The following is a 15,112-nucleotide window of genomic DNA, read 5'->3' as shown; positions in this document are numbered from 1 at the left end:
CAGGACAACCGGTTCTAAAACAGCTTTTAAATGTAACTAAAGCTCGAGCAGCTATCCACCTGCTCCCGGCCCCAGCTCACTTCCCTCTCCTCCCCTGAACGCTCAGCCCCCCTTCTCCTCCCCGTCCCCTGCTTCCGGCGAATCAGATGTTCATGAGAAGCCTGAAACAAGCGGGAGGCAGATAAGCTGGGGGGCAGGCGTGAGGAGGGCTCCAGAGAGCCATGGCGTGGTCCAGTCCCCTCAGGCTGAGCGGCTCCCTCCGGCCTGGCCCCTGGCCTGGCCCTGGCTGAGCGTCCCTGCTCAGTCCTGGCCAAGCACCCCTGGCTCTGGTCCCAGTGGCATCGGCCCAGCTTGGGTCCCACGGCACGGGTGCCGGTCCTGGCCGAGCGGCTCCAATCTGGCCTAGCTTGGGCCCCGCAGCACCAGTGCCGGTCTCTGCCTAGAGTCCCTGGCTTGGCTTGGGCCCCGGGCCCGTGGTGCTGGTCATGGCCACGCGGATCCGGCCCAGCTCAGGCCCCACAGTGCTGGTCCCGGTCCCGGCTGAGCAGCTCCAGCCTGGCCTGGCCCAGCCCAGACCCCACGGCACTGGTCCCAGTCCCGGCTGAGCAGCTCCTGCTCGGACCTCTCGGCACCGGCACCGGTCCAGGTCCCAGCCGAGCGGTTCTGTCCGGCTAGGTTTGGGCCCCCACAGCGTCGGTTCTGGTTCCGGCCGAGTGGACCCGGCCATGGCCGAGTGGCTCCAGGCAGCACGTTAAGGGGGAAGGGAGCAGGGACGGGGTGTTGGAAGAGGGCAGGGGAGTTTGGTGGGTTGTGGGGGAGTGGATGGGCTCGGGACAGTCAGAGGGCAGGGAACAGGGGGATTGAAAGGGACCAAGGGTTCGAGGGGAGCAGTCAGGAAGGAGCAGGGGTTGGATGGGGTGATGGTGGGAAGGAACAGAGAGAAGGGGTGGTTGGATGGGGCAGGGGTCCTGGGGACCCATCAGGAATGAGAGGAGGAGTTGGATGGGGAGGCAGGGGACAGTCAGGGGACAGGAAAGGGGGTGGATGGGGCAGGGGTCCGGGGAGGCGTCAAATACATGGGGTGTTGGATGAGGTATGAGCCCCTGGGGTGTACGACCCTCTCCTGGGGTGAGGAGGAGGGAACTTGTTGTTAATATTTTGGCAGCTCATCACTGCTCCCACGAGGCTACCGATGTCAGTTCTCAAAGGCCTCTAGAAAGGCATCGTCGATCTGTTGAGAGATTTTCACAAAAGAAACAGCGTAAGCACCCCACTGCTTGTTTTCAGATTTACACAACCTCCCGGTTCCTAATTTCATTGCACTCCATCATCAACCGTCACATCTTAATCATTCATTTACCTGAGCAATATCTTCTTTGTTCACCTTGTCCTCTGCTGACTCCTCTGAGCTGCGTTCGTCTTCCACCTCTGGGGGGCGAACAACGAGAGGCCTTCATGCTCATTGGGTGCCTCACAAGCGTTTGGGTCTCGGGTTCTGGCGTATCCACCAACGGCTGAGTCAAAGGGCCCTCGCTGGATCTATCGTTGATGTAGTGCTTTCTCCACACAAGTACAAAGGCCCTCGGGGCTCACACAAAGTCCGAAGTTCTCACCAGGGTGGTGAAGGAGTCCACGTTTCCACGATCTCTAAAGCACGTGTTCTTGGTAAAAGATGGCCTCTTCTGCCCCGATTGCTGGGACTCATGGGGTGATAGTGCTGCGCTCTGATTGGCAGAGGGCGCTGGGATGAGTTCTTAAAGGGGTGACACGACCCTCCTCTGGGCAGGTCACCCCACCCCGGAACACCATCGATTGGTCAAATCTGCTCTCAGGGCAGTGCTGTGTGGCTGAAACCCATCGTGATTCGCAGAGGGCAGTGGAGGAGTTCTTAGAGAGGTCACGCGAACCACTTCTGGATGGCTCACCATGCCCCAGAACACCCCTGATTGGACAAATCTCCTCTCGGGGTGGGCCTACGGGGGAGAAACCCCTCCTGATTGGTAGAGGGCAGTGGGAGGAGTTCTTAGAGGGGTCACATGACATCCTTTGCTTCCAGTCCTGTGTCCTCCTTGACCCCGGAAGTAATATTCTCCATTGGTGGGACTTCCAGTGACAGGTGGTCAGGGATGGCCCCCCTAAGCTTCAGGTCTTAGACCCTGTATGAGCCTCTCTTTACAGAGTGGAGATCAGTAGCTCTTGTTTCCTTGTGTATAAGGGTCCAAGATGGAATAAGTGGTCATGACCTGTGTCACCAGCTCTGGAGCCGGATGATGAACTGAGTCTTTACTTGACAAACACCCTGATTTTCCTCGCACGAAGATGGTTGCTTTTCATGCAGTACACGATTGGATTCATTAAAGGAGGAGCCAGCAGGTAGATGTAGCCCAGGATAATTTGAAGCAAGGGAGAAGAACTCTTCCAGAATCTGTGTATGACGTCAGGCTGAACTCTGACATGTAGAAGAGCAGGATAGCGCAGAGGTGGGAGACGCGGGTGTTCAGGGCCCTAAAGCATTTTGCGGGGATGTGATGCTCAGCACTGCTTTGAGGATCATCACATAAGAGAGGAAAATGAGCAGCGAGTCCAACCTCACCGTTATGACCGTAATAAACAAGCCATAGATGTTGTTGACTGTGATGTCCGAACAAACCAGCTTCATGACATCCTGGTGCAGGCAGTAGGAATGGGAAAGGACATTGCCTCAAAATAATCGGAACCGTTTCAGGAGAAAGGGGAGTGGAAATATTACTGCCACTGCTCTCAGCACAAACACCAGTCCCATCTTGGCTATTCTCGGCAGGGTTAAGATGGAGGCATATCTCAGCGGGTTACAGATTACGATGAAGAGGTCAAATGCCATCAACAAGAGCACAGAAGATTCAATGAATTGCAGACAGTGGATGAAGAACATCTGGGCAAAACAAGCATCAAGGGTGATCTCTTTAGAGTTAAACAAGAATAGGCCCAATATTGTTGGTATGGTGGCTATCAATAAGCCAAGGTCTGTGACGGCCAACATGGAGAGGAAAATGTACATGGGTTCATGGAGGATTGGATCTGTTTTTATAATGAACAGAATGACTGAATTTCCTACAATCAAAATAGCATACATGAAGCAGAAGAGGACAGAGACCCAGAGATGCCCAGGTATCTCAGTGAGAAGGAACACGGCAAGTGTGAATTTGGTGTCATTGACAGCTGACATACCATATTGGGCAGGTCCGAGGAGTTTTGAACTTTCCTTCCTGAAAGGAAAGAGAACAGGAAAGTAGATGATATTTAATGAGACATCTTTCTGTCCTGAGTGCAAATCTAGGATTCCCAGAAGCTCAAGGAAGATCAGAAAAAACATAGATTTGGATTTACACTCCCAATAGGATATGCTAATAGGAAGATAGGCACTGCCAGACTGGATCAGACCTGCAGTCCTTCTAGCCCAGTAACCAGTTACACATGCGTCAGGAGAAGATGGAAGAATCCTTGCAATCGGGAGCTATGAGATTAACTTCTCCAAGGGAAAGTTTCCCCCAGGCACCCACTAGTTAGACATATTTTGTGGTGTAAATCCAGTCTCTCTTTGAATCCGGCTAATCCCTTGGCCCCATTTATATCTAGTGGATCAGAGTTCTACAGCCTATTTGAGCACTGTGTGAGTTTGTGATAATGCCATTCACACAGACAACGTTTCTGGCCCTCAACTTCAAAGTGTGGCCCATTGTATCATGACATGTGTGTAGACATATGGCAAGTGCATGGTGAAAATGGTCATTGTGTTTATCTGTCCTGCATTTAAGTTATTCATAAACGTGTTTCATTGCCTCATTATGTATATTATTTTTTTTTATTTTCTCTGCTCCTGTGAGTTCAAATTATGCCACTGCCTCTTTGCAGCACATGGGATAAACTTTCAGAGTCTGGCTCTGAATTCAATAACAGCATCATTCCAGATTTACGTGTGTACATTCAATCGGAACCAGGATCTATTAACTTTCCCTTACCAAATGCTCCCAGTGATACACTCTGACCCCAAGAATCCCTCCAAGAGAAGCTGAAGTGCTTTGCCAAGCCTATGTTGATTGAATCCAGAGAGTTTGATCGTCCTACAGGTTCCCCTTCTTCCCCACAGGACACGCATCTGCTCCCCATGCAAGGGATTGTAGTTATCTGGTGAGCTTTTTGGAAAGTCTTGCACTGCTGTTGTAGAGTTATTGTGTGCATGACCCTGAATGTAAGTATTACAAATGGCTTCTGCTCAGTTAGCAGGGATGAGTTCCATACAGCTGTTGACTGAACAGAGAGTTAATCGCACAAACTCATTGCAAACAGTTACCACTGCTCCTTCCTGTAGCAATTCCAACAACTCTGCCGCTGGCTTTCAATATGCAGACGTGTCATGAAATGTGTGTTTGTAATATTTGTATTCCAATGGGAGGTTTTGGCATAACATTTACCCAGCTGTACTTCAGCACACACATGTCAACCACAGGTACAAACCCAGACGGACCTATTGAGCAGGCACAGCGCTCAGTGCTACAGCCACATTGTGCGGTAGCCCGGGATCCAGTCTGAGGGTGGGAGAATGGTGAGATTTCACCCCATGAGAAAGGAGGCTACGAGTCCTGACATTTGGCCCTGAGTAACCAGAGAAGGGAAAGAGATGAACATGGCCCTGTAACTCTGAGGGGTAACTTCAGGGCAGAAGTGCTGGAGCCTTCAGCTAGTCAGGAAACAGAAATACAGGCAAGTCGCATCTTAGGCGCATTTAACATGCACGAATTCAGCTTTGTGCAGTCGGTAAAAACGGAAACAAAAGAAAAATTACAATATAAAACCTGCATCTGCAGTGCGGGTGATTCCGCCTGCCATTTAACTCAATGAGTGTTTCACCATTCGTGGTTTTCGCTTTACGCGCTAACCGTGGAACGGAACCCTCGCATAAAATGAGACTTGCTTGTGTGCCCTCAGAGCAACTCAGCTCTGAATTCCTGCACCTACAATCCAGTCAAAGAGTGAAATTGTTGAAAATGCATTTCCTGATTCAATTTCCAGCAGGAAATAGACCTGATGCAATTTTGGAAGTAGTCACTGATATTCCGTGGGGTCTCTTCTTCCTTAGCCCCTGGCAGGATCGGGCCCAGAGCACACAGCACCTCTACAAATGGTACTCCTTGAGAAATCATTGCTAAGGGCATCAGGCTTTTAGCACTGCAAGCTCGCTTTGAATGTCAGATTTCTGTGTAGATTGAATTACTCACCATGGAGTATGGGCAGATGTAGGGGAGGGGTTCCCAAGCTACCTACTGCTACCTGCCCTCCATCCCCATCACTAAGTCACCCCAACAGCCCAGTTGAGTCCTCTGCCGCTGCACAGAACATCTGCAAATGGAAACAGCTTGCAGCCTTTACACATCACTTTGCATTTTAAAGAGAGTGAAACCTGCCAACGTCCCCAATTCCTGCTAGAAGGGGAGCCGCTGACGCCAGAGGTCTTCACCCTAAAGGAGAAGGAGTCATCGGAGAGGTTGCAGGGCAGCAGGCAGCATCTCTTCAGATAGGGAGACACCTGTCTTTATGGAGCATGTTCCCAATATCCCTTAGGGGTCACTTGACCATCAGGGACACTTAGCTGCTTGGCTTCTTGTGCAGCAGCTATAAACCCCGTCAGAAGGAAAGGCAAAGTGCAAGAGGCGAAATGATAGAGAATGCGTGCTAATGCTACCCAGTGAGACTGAAAAACCAGCCCTGCTGCAGGCTGTCTTGCTGGAATTGGGGCTTATCATCCCTGTTATTCACATGGCTACCTTGAGGGTGGCCGAGTGGTAATGATGATGCCATAACTGCTGTGATCTTGCTGAAATAAACTAAAATAGAATAATAATATTAATATAGGAGCAGATTTCTCTGCAGCAGCCCCCTGTCCTGCATTACACACCCAAGGTGCTGACCAGAGTACAGAGAATCCACAAGTCTCTGTACATGGAAATTTCCTTCAGATCGTTCCAGGAGGGGAGCTCCCTTCCTTTTCCCTGAAGAATGAAAAGGGGGGGACCTAGGAATCCCCAAAGTTATGCCCTGATCTCAGTGATCCATTGGGAGCTAGGCTCACCCATGCACAATCTCTGGGCCTCCCCAACTACTCCAGGACCCTCACCAGCTCCCTGGAAGCTCATTAGAGATGTGCTACCAGGGCCTGTCACAATAGCCACAGAGACTGGCAGATTGGTTGGTGCAGCTGAAGGGCACAAATCCTCAGCTATAGACTGGTTGGGAGGTTTTGACCTTTCCATATCCAAAGTGCAGCCAGAGACTCCACCAGTGCAGCCTTCATTTATGTTATGAGGGAGATGCAGATGAAAAGTCCCAATTTCTCTTGGGAATCCAGGCATCTGCAGCTGGGCAGTATCGTGGAAATTGAAATTTTAGAGAAAAATGATCCATTTTCTAAGAAAACACACCCCAGAGAATGGATAAAAAGGAAACATTTTAGTTTGGGTCTTACTTTTTTGTCGGGGGGGGGAACCTCTCAGTTTTCCAGCCCAGCTCTAGCTTGATCCATGAGCCTCTGTCCCATTTCATGTGTGAAATGATGTTCTATTTCCATCAATACTCATGCATTTGACTTTGAAATCTGTGTCCTGCAAACCCTCATCGTGCCTGAATAACAGCTCTGAGGTCACTATGTACTAGAGAGTGAGAGCTCAGGGAATGCCTGTTACCGCTCCGGATACAGGCTGCAGACTGACAGAACAGAACCTGAGGAGAACCAGTCAGCTATTAACTCAGGGACAGAGGAGCTACTAGACTTTTGTTTGCTGACAAGTCACTGACTGAGGGCTGAGGCTCTGGGATCTTTCAGGTTCTGAAGAAATCCAGAGGACAGATGCTACATTTTATGTCCCACTCTAGCCTGAGAAATCATCTCTGAAAGACGATCAGAGGGGAACGAGTGGGTTTACATGTGTGTGTCAAAGTAGAAATGTGTAAATGTTATGCCAAAACTTTTCATTGTAATATAAATATTAAAAAGACAAAGTTTCATGACCTGCATGTATATCAAAAACCAGCAGCAGAGTTGTTGGAATCTCTACAGGAAGGAGAAGTGGTAACTTTACTGCATAAAGGCTTTTGCTTTAGAAAGTATTTCAGTAGTACTCCAAATAGTGTTTGCAATGGGTTTGTGCTATTAACTCTTCCTTCAGTGAACACCTGTATGATACGGTCTCCCGGTAACTGACCAGTAGCTGTTTCTAACACTTACATTCAGAGTCATGAACAAAATCCTTCTGCGATTCCCGGGCAAGACTTTCCAAAAAGTCCTGACAGAACCGGACCGCTGGGGAGTGATCCAGCGAAGAGTAGAGCTGAGGTGCAGGAAAGGGGAGTGTAGTAGTGGTTCTATATTGTTGTGATGGGTTGGATCACAGAAAACTCTAGGAATGTGCCACCTGATGTGCCAAGGTTTCCTCTGAGCCCATTTTCCCTGGCTGTTTGGGACTTCAGTGCCCAGCCTGGTTTGAGCCAGACATGCTGTGCCTGCTGCAAACCCAGACCCAGGTCTGAACAACATCCCCCAAAAGCTTTAGGCTTAACTGAAAAGAGCTTGAGAAGTGTTCCTGTCTCCAGCACTCAGATGCTCAGCTCCCAATGGGAGGTCCTGATGGCATCCAAACCCCAAATAAATCCGTTTTACCCTGTATAAAACTTAGACAGGTAAACTCACAGATTGTCTGTCCTCTATAGCACTGGTAGAGAGATATGCACAGCTGTTTGCCCCCGCCCCCGGTATTAATACATACTCTGGGTCAATTAATAAGTAAAAAGTGATTGTATTAAATACAGAAAGTAGGATTTAAGTGGTTCCAAGTAATAACAGACAGAACAGAGTGAATTACCAAGCAAAATCAAATAAAACATGCAAGTCTAAGCCTAGTACAGTAAGAAAGTGATTACAGATGAAATCTTCCCCTCAAAGATGTTCCAATAAGTTTCTTGTACAGACTAATCTCCTTCTAGTCTGGGTCCACCAATCCTCACCCCTGTGGTTACTGTCCTTTCTTCTAGTTTCTTTCAGGCATCCTTTGGGGCGGAGAGGCTCTCTCCTGAGCCAGCTGAAGACCAAATGGAGGGGTCTCCAAGGGGCTTAAATAGACTTTCTTTTGTGGGTGGAGTCCCCTTCCTCTCTCCTATGCAGAATCCAGCAAGTCACATGTCCGTGCATGACTCAGAACTTTACAGGTGGCAGCCATTGTTCACATGCTACCTTCAACGTCCCCAAGTAGACTTCTTCTTTGGATTGGAGTCTTCCAAGGTTCTATTGTCCATTACGTGTTTCTTGATTGGGCACTTAACTTGAAAATTCCTTTCTTAAGAATCTGACCAAAGGCCTTTCTAAGGTTACTTAAAATCAAACAAGTACACAGCCAATATTTATAACTTTGACTACAAAAATGGCACGTGTACAGATAGGATGGATAGATTCAGTAGATCATAACCTCTCCAGAGATATGTTACATGCTATGCCCAGTTATGTCATATATACATTCATAAGCGTATTTCCATAAAGCATTATAGGGTGCAACATCGGTTAAACATCTTGCAAAATAAATAACCCACAGAAGACATGTGGGGAGATAATGTTTGTGGTTTTGTGTATTTACATACGTATGAGTAGTGTGGAAAATGTAATCAATAGTCCCTGTCTGTGCTGTATTCTGATAATTCAGAGGTCAAAAGAACATCCTATCATGTAAACAAATTGTAAACACAGGCTATCTCAATATTCATCTGTCTTTGAAATGTGCTGTGAATGGTGGAGAACAAGCAAATGGCCTAATGTTAACTTATATAGTTAAGTACTGGTGATGGACGTCCTTCAAAGTCATCCTAATTACCTTTTGTTCTCTGAGGAATTTCGACTTGTCAAAAGACATGAAATTGTATAAACAATCCTTGGGTCCTGAAATATACAGAAAAAAAACCAAAACACAAAGAACAGCCCAGTCCTCTCTGACTCACAGAGAGCAAAAGAGCTCTCAGCTCCCTTTGGGAAGCTCCCATAATTACTGTTTACTGCTAACGCTTGATATTGGTCTTACCCAAAAGGGTCATTCTGATATTCTTATAGAGATACCAGATATATCTGCCTCCTGTTGTACCCCATTAGACCCCCCTCCCCTCCTCTTCCCTCACCGAGCTGAGACAGAACCCAGGAGTCCTGATGGGGTCTATCTCTGCAGAGTTAGTAATAAAGTAAGAACATACATCAAATTTTTAAACCTAACCAGTGTCCCTTAAGTGACTTGCCACATGAAGTCAGAACCTGTTAGTATTAGAGCTGAGTGCATCTAATATTTATTTAATTTTCTTTCTTTTATATAAGAATAAAATCCAGTGCATCTGTCAGCTAATTGCTAAGTTATCTGCCAAAAACGTAGAATTTTCAGGTGCCTAAGTAGCCCCTGGAATCAAGATTAAGGTTGCCGTCCCCTTACCAGAGCCGGTTCAGGGGCTGGCAGAAACAAGGGCTCTGGCCAGTGATCGCAGTGAAAATACACAAGACTCCACACTGGGCTGTGGAGCGGGCAGGCCCCGCTCAATTCCCCTTGCCTTGTCTGAACCAATGCTGCTCTCACACTGGTGTAAATGTGCAATGCCCCTGGCATCTCACTCTCCCAGCCCCTATGGGGGGCCGTATGCTCAGGGACAGGGAAAAGCTGGCGACTGTTTCTCTATCTCACGCTCTCCGCTAAGCTGAGGCTCCCCACGTGAGGCAGAAACCCTGCTGGGATCCCACAGCGATGGCTGTAAACCTCCCTGCCCAGCGCTCCTCTGGCACAGCACAGAGACTCTCCGGATGCCTCCCGCTGCCCGGGCAGCCCCTCTCTGCTGCACAGGAGCTGGGTGAGTGCAGGGCTTTGGAGCCCAGAAATGGCCCTGGTTAGTTGCACCTGCCCGACATAATAGCCTAGAGGAAGCACAGAGCTGAGGCAGGTCCCAGGCCAGGGAAGCTCAGAGAGGAGCCGGCTCAGGGTCGGGGGAGACAGTGCTGAGAATCACTCCTGGAAAGTTGGTCTAAGCAACAGGAGCTTTTTATTTTCCCTTCCCTCCTCCCATAATGCTAGCGCCTCCCTTTGCTGCCTCTGGCTCCCACCTGGCTCGAGAGGCCGCTCACCCCTACGTGTAGGAAGGGCTGGGAGCAGCCTCCGTGCCCTGCTTCTGCTTAGCTGAACTCCTCCATAGTGCTGGGGTTGCCAGCCCTCCAGGACTGGCCTGGAGTCGCCAGGAATTAAAGATTAATTTTTAATTAAAACTATGCCATGAGATGAAATCTCCAGGAATACAGCTAACCGTAACTGGCAACACTACATACTTCCCCAGCATTAGTCCATCCAGTCCGACCCTGGCATGAACAAGCCAGGAAAATGCACCCGCTTACCCCTTTCCTGAGCCAAGGACTTCAGTTAGACCGGGGGTCTCAAACTTCCTTACACCGCGACCCCCTCCTGACACCGACAGTTACTACCTGACCCCAGCAGGGGAGACTGAAGCCTGAGTCCCCCTGATTCCCACTGCCCCCCAGTGGGAAGCCAAAGGCCGAGGCCTGGCTTCAGCCCCAGCCAGGGGGCCTGTAACCTGAGCCCTGCCACCCAGGGCTGAATCCCTCGGGCTTCGGCTTTGGCCGTGGGTGGTGGGAGTCAGGCTTAAGGCCCAAGCTCCAGCAAGTCTCAGCCAGCCCTGGCGACCATATGAAAATGGGTTCCTGACCCACTTTGGTATCACAACCCACAGTCTGAGAACCGCTGAGTTAGATCAAAACATTTCAGTCCTCGGGAGACTATGCTGTTGTGTCCGCAGGCAGAGAACAGGAGGGAGCAAGCCCCCCCCGCCATGCCAGAGGCCCTTCAAATGGCAGGGGATTGGTCAGGGGAGACATGCCCAGGTGTTCCCAGCGGGCAACCCACACCCCAGACTGCGGAGGAAGGCAAAAACCCCAGGTCCCTGCCAGTCTGACCTGGGAGAAATTCCTTCCTGATCCCAAATCTGGCAAGGAATTAAATGTTGAGTACGTGACCAAACCCACCAGCCAGGCATCCAAGAAAAGGGATTCTCTGTTCCAGCCTAGGGCACTGGTCCGCCCCATCCAGTATCCCTTTGCCAGCTGTGGCCAATCGCTGATGTTTCAGAGGAAGGTATAGAAAAGCCCAGAATACATCTGGCCAATTGTTAGAGGTGCTGGGAGGGGGAATTCCTTCCTGGCCCCAAGTCCAACTGACTAAAGCTCTAAATCCTGAGATTTGAGTACAGCCGCTGTCTTAATGCACCACAGGCCTTCCTGTTCTCCCCATGGCCCAGGGAGGGACGGGATGAACAGGGGCCCTCACAAATTCCAGGGAATCCCCACAACCTCCCCCTCCACAAACAGGGCCATGGAATTACTCCCAGATACTGGATTAAAGCATCTGGTTTTAAACTTCATTTAAAAATATATCAGTGCTAACCTGAGAGACTCTAAGCCATGTTGAGTCACCCCACCCGCGGCCCAGGTGAGCTGTGCAATGTCTAACCACCCTCACTGCTCGGTACTTGCATTTTACTTCAGGGTTGAATTTATTTAACCTTAACTTCTGGCCCCAGGATCTTGGGGGAGCATGGGGGGAGGGGGAGGCAGTGAGATCAGGCCAATTCAAGGATGGTTTTGGTACAAAGTTGCAGTTGCACGAGTGCAGCGTGCTGGAGCAGGCGGCTGGTTCAGTGAGGGTAGAAGAGCCAGCCATGCAGGGGATCCCCCCTCTGGTACCCGCCCCTCCATGCTCGTGTTGAGTGCCGACGCTTGGGGTGTGGGCAGCTGGGAATTTCCCGCTGGAGTGAGGGTGCCAGGGCTCTGCTTGTTGCTGTTACTGCACTGGGCAGCTGGCCCCATTGCCCAGGGTGCCGTGCAGGGGAGCAACGCCCAAATGGTCCCTGCCCAGAGAGCTCCAAGCCGGGACTGTGACAGACCCAAGAGATGGAGCTGAACAGATCCAGGGGACATGCAGTGGGAGAGTCACGGAGGACAAGGGGACAGACGGGGGGGCTGCCCCTTCCATTAGCTAGTATCCTTACTAGTCAGAGTAGTCACTGGTGACCACACTCCTCATTGGTGCTGGGACAGATCAGAGCCAGGCACATCAGCGGTGGCCTGGCTGGGGGAGTGGGACTCAGCTGCCCAGACCATTCCCTGCCTGCCTTCCTGCTGTGGGAGGGATGGGGGTGATTATACTTTTCTGCCTGAGCTCCCCTGATGAGCCTTGCTCAGAGGAGCTTAAAGAGAATGTGAATAGCCCCAGCGGGGAGAGGGCAGTGCCCCAAAACCCAGGGCAAACGTCCAACAGGCAGGGAGAGATCCAAGAGCATCTGCCTCTGTGCTCGGAGCTGGACCAGCTTCCCAGCCCAGGCCTCCTCCGCTAGAGGAAGCCAACGCGCAGAGCCGCTGTCCTGCTGTTCAGAGCTTTCCCACTCCCGGGAGCAGCTGGTTCCCTCTCAAAGCAGAGCCCCCAGCTAGCTCTGCCTCATGCAGCCGGTGCCCAGCTGAACCTCTCTCTGCACTCACACGCCCCATGCAGGACTCTCCCTTCTGGCTTCCTGGGGCTCATCTTTAGAGCCTGGTTCTAAGGGTCTCCGTGCTCATGGCCTGTGGGAACCTGCCAACCTTGAATACCTCTGCGGGTGTGGCCAGGGACAGCAGAGGTCTCCTACATTTCCAGTGGGGGGAGCTGCAGGCTGCGGCCAGCCCTGGGGGGCTCTTGAGCTGAGCTATTCAATTAAAAGTTGCCTGAGCGTTGAATGTGAGCTCCACATCGTAACACAGAGCAGCGCTCGCCCCCGGGCATCCCACCCCAGGGGATGTGGGGGAGATGGCTCCCTAGATCACCACAGGAAGGCGCAGGGGGCAGAGGGTGCCGGTGGGGGGCTGTTCCGGATCCCTGGCTCATGTCAGCCCAGTTAGACGTGCTGCTCCATTGCAATGGCACATGGGGGTGGCTGCAGCACGTGCGAGCCCCAGTCCGCGGGTATGACAGCCCTGCTCCCAGACTGCACCGTCTCCGCCTGCGCTGGAGGAGCAGTAATGTGATCAGTCTGGAGGAAGCTGCCTGCTCGCTGGGTTTATGTGCCCGCTCCCCGCAGACAGCCTGAGGCCGTGGCTGTAAGGAGGCTGAACTCCCCTCGCAGCGCCGGAGTTAACGCTGAACCTAATGATGACACTGTCAGTGTCAGTGTCAGCTGTCCCACCGCTGGTCACGTCAGCTGACGGGAAAGGGGAGGGGTGGGGTGCGGTGCAGCCCATTCCCCACCCCCCTCAGTCTCTGCTCACCAGACTTTCCCCTCTACATTCAGAGTTGGGTCCTATTTCATTGGAGCAGTTTGGGGCAGGAGCTCGTCAGGCAGTTTTGGGTGCTCCACAAATCGCAAGGTTGCAGTCTCAGGCCTGGAATGGGTGGGGGCAATAAACCGGAACATGTCAAAGGCCTGGGGTGACTACTGCGTTCCTTCATTCTGTGCAGGGAGCCCTGCAATCATCGTTCCGGTGTGTGCCTAGCCACAGGGGCAGGAAGCAGCCATGCTGTGGAGCTGAACAGACCCAACCGGACCCACCATGGCAGCTTCAAACTGGACCACACCCCACCCCTCCACCTTCATCCTCCTTGGCACCCCGGGTCTGGAGGCAGCAAACGTCTGGATCTCCATCCCCTTCTGCTCCGTCTACATTCTGTCCCTCCTGGGGAACGGCCTCCTCCTAGCCGAGCCTCCATGAGCCCATGTACCTTTTCCTTTCCATGCTGGTGCTCGCCGACCTGGTCATGTCCACCACCACCCTGCCCAAAACCCTCTGCATTTTCTGGTTCAGCGACTGGGCAATACACCCCAATGCTTGCCTGGCCCAGAGTTATCTCCTTCACTCACTGTCAACCATGGAGTCCGGGTTCATCCTGGCCATGGCCTTTGATCGCTACGTCGCTATCTGTAACCCGCTGCAACACTCGGCCATCCTGACCAGTCAGGCCATAGCCAAGGAAGGGCTGAGTGTTGTGATGAGGGGGGCTGTGTTACTGGGCCCACACCCATTCCTGCTGCAGCGGCTCACATACTGCAGGACCAATGTCATTTCTCACACCTATTGTGAGTTCATGGCACTGGTGAAACTGGCCTGTGTGGACACTACAGTCATGACAGCCTATAGTCTGGTTGTAGCATTTTTCACCAGCGGCTTAGACCTGCTGCTGATTGTCCTGTCCTACGTGATGATTCTCTGGGCCACCTTCAGACTCCCCTCCAAGGAGGCGCGGCGCAAGTCCCTCAGCACCTACAGCTCCCACATCCGTGTCATGCTGGTGTTTTACACTCCTGCGTTCTTCTCCTTCTTCTCCCACCGCTTCGGCCACGTGGCTCCCCACGTTCACATCCTCATTGCCAACATGTACCTGCTCTTCCCTCCCATGATGAACCCCATCAACTACGAGGTGAGAACCCCGGGGATCCGGCAGAGGGTGCTCCAGATTTTGGGCATGAAAGCAGCCTGAAGGCCCACAGGACAGTCAGTGGCTGGGGAGTAAGGTCCGTGCAGGTGACATCAGGGTCAGCAGGGCCCAAGATCCAGACGGCTGAGTCACTCTCTGTCATAAACAGATAGCTAAGGGTTAATGTCTCTTTCACCTGAAGCACCTGACCAGAGGACCAATCAGGAAACCGGATTTTTTTCAACTTTGGGTGGAGGGAATTGAGTGTCTTTGTCTTTGTTTTCTGGCTGCCTGCTTTCTCTGAGCTTTGGAGAAGTAGTTCTATTTTCTAGTCTTCTGTTTCCAAGTGTAAGGACAAAGAGATCAGATAGTAAGTTATATGGTTTCTTTTCTTTGGTATTTGCATGAATATAAGTGCTGGAGTGCTTTGATTTGTATTCTTTTTGAATAAGGCTGTTTATTCAATATTCTTTTAAGCAATTGACCCTGTGTTGTATCATCTTAATACAGAGAGAACATTTGTACTTATTTTTCTTTCTTTTTATATAAAGCTTTCTTTTAAGACCTGTTGGAGTTTTTCTTTACTTCAGGGAAATTGAGTCTGTACTCACCAGGGA

General features: G+C 51.1%; 2 pseudogenes; one reads left to right on the top strand and one right to left on the bottom strand.

Moving 5' to 3' along the window:
• Nucleotides 1–2,283: 2,283 nt before the first annotated feature.
• On the bottom strand, nucleotides 2,284–3,205 carry LOC127032058 (olfactory receptor 51G2-like; annotated as a pseudogene).
• Nucleotides 3,206–13,380: 10,175 nt separating this feature from the next.
• Nucleotides 13,381–14,629, top strand: LOC127031966 (olfactory receptor 52K2-like; annotated as a pseudogene).
• Nucleotides 14,630–15,112: the final 483 nt, after the last annotated feature.

This window comes from Gopherus flavomarginatus, chromosome 1 (genome assembly GCF_025201925.1).
Source record: "Gopherus flavomarginatus isolate rGopFla2 chromosome 1, rGopFla2.mat.asm, whole genome shotgun sequence".
Lineage (NCBI taxonomy): Eukaryota > Metazoa > Chordata > Testudines > Testudinidae > Gopherus > Gopherus flavomarginatus.
Note: the sequence above shows the minus strand (reverse complement) of the source record. Positions and strands in the feature narration are given on the sequence as shown.